At 61.2% G+C, this 1,765-nt stretch overlaps 1 pseudogene; it reads left to right on the top strand.

The window, feature by feature from the left end:
• The first annotated feature begins 988 nt into the window (after nt 1–988).
• Nucleotides 989–1,506, top strand: LOC119340578 (annotated as a pseudogene).
• Nucleotides 1,507–1,765: the final 259 nt, after the last annotated feature.

Raw genomic sequence — 1,765 nt, 5'->3', positions numbered from 1 at the left:
GATTCAGAGGTGTTTGGTGCTGGATGTTGGCCTGGTGCTGCTGCTCCACCTCCTCTTCTCTGGCCGCTGTACCATCTACACCCGCAGCTTCTCCATGGATGGGACCCCTTCCTTCCTTGACACAAGCAGGGTAGAGGCTGCTTGCCTGCACATCGCACACACGCATCAGAGAAAGAAGAAAGAAAACCAGAGGAAGAAGAAGAAGAGAAACGAGGGGAGGAGGGATCTGACCTAGGGCGCAAGACCGATAGCGCGAGGGCGAGCAGAGGCTACGGGTCGAGCACTCTGCAGGGTCGGAGCAGGAGGGCTCGGGAGCCCCCGCCGTGCCCGGGGACGAGCTCGCGGACGGGGAGGGCAGGCGCCCACTCGCCGTCGCGCAGCACCGCGGCGTGGTCGAAGGAGAGGAGACGCAGGACGGCGCAGCACGCCGCCTTGCCCTGCTGCTGCTCCTCCCCTCTGTCGCCGCCGTCGTGCTCCTCGTCCTTCCTCCGCTTTTGCTCGTCGTCGTTGGGGAGGGGGGGCTTTACAGCGGTGGATCTGGCCGCCGATGGCGCGGGGAGGCGGGTGGCGGCGGCGATGTGGGCGGGAGGAGAGGAGGCGTGCGGGAGGGGAGGCGAGGGGAGGGGAGGGGAACGAGAGAGAGGGAGAGGAGGCGCGCGGGAGGGGGAGGGGAGCCGGCTAGGGTTGCCTCCACGGGAGCCGGCCCTTTTATACCCCAGGCTAGTGAAATGACGAAAATGCCCCCGGCGGGGCAGGCTATTTACGCGCGGTGGCAGGGTCGAGGTGAAACTGTTCATTGCAACAGTAACTTTTTTTTATCCAATGGACGCGGTCATTCCAGGGCTCGATCCGACGGCCCAGATCCGATCAAGCACGCAGATCCAACGGCCAGGAATCCAAACGGCTGAGGAGCTGGGATGATCCTCCGCATTCTTATTTCTGGATCCACCACGAGCCACCACCATCGACCACAGCACACGGCCACCACCAGACCAGCAACGCGCGCGCACACACACACACCAGCCAAGCCAAGGGAAGGTCGCCGGAGAGAGAAGCGCCGGAGATGTCCGGCCGCCGGAAGGGAGGGAAGGGGCTGGGCAAGGGCGGCGCCAAGCGCCACCGGAAGGTGCTGCGCGACAACATCCAGGCATCACCAAGCCGGCGATCCGCCGTCTGGCTCGCAGGGGCGGCGTGAAGCGCATCTCGGGGCTCATCTACGAGGAGACCCGCGGCGTGCTCAAGATCTTCCTCGAGAACGTCATCCGCGACACCGTCACCTACACCGAGCACGCCCGCCGCAAGACCGTCACCGCCATGGACGTCGTCTACGCGCTCAAGCGCCAGGGCCGCACCCTCTACGGCTTCGGCGGCTAAGCCGCGCCGGTTCACTAGAATCCACCTCGCGCCACCAGCCAGATTCGTAGCATACCTAGCTATGGGTGTTCAGTGCTCACTGTCTTCATTGTAATGGCCGCATCTCGCTGCTGTTGTTCAGTGTTCAGTGTTTGGATGTAGTACTATGATAATGATAGAATTGAAATAGCAGCATTTTACCCTCGAATTCTTCTGCAGTATCTTGCTCTGTTTTTTGTTTGTGAGAAATATTGCTCTGTTGGTATGGGTGTTCAGTGCTTTCCCCCATTCCCATTTTGTCGCTGTAGTTTTCTGTCCCCAAATCGACCGCGTTGGCTTCAGTGTGCGGCAGATTCCAACCATCCCTGCATTTTTGTCCGTGCAGTGCGATGATCACGGCGATGATTTATCA

This window comes from Triticum dicoccoides, chromosome 7B (assembly GCF_002162155.2).
Source record: "Triticum dicoccoides isolate Atlit2015 ecotype Zavitan chromosome 7B, WEW_v2.0, whole genome shotgun sequence".
NCBI lineage: Eukaryota > Viridiplantae > Streptophyta > Magnoliopsida > Poales > Poaceae > Triticum > Triticum dicoccoides.
The sequence above is the reverse complement of the archived record's forward strand: the minus strand, read 5'-3'. Positions and strand labels throughout refer to the sequence as shown.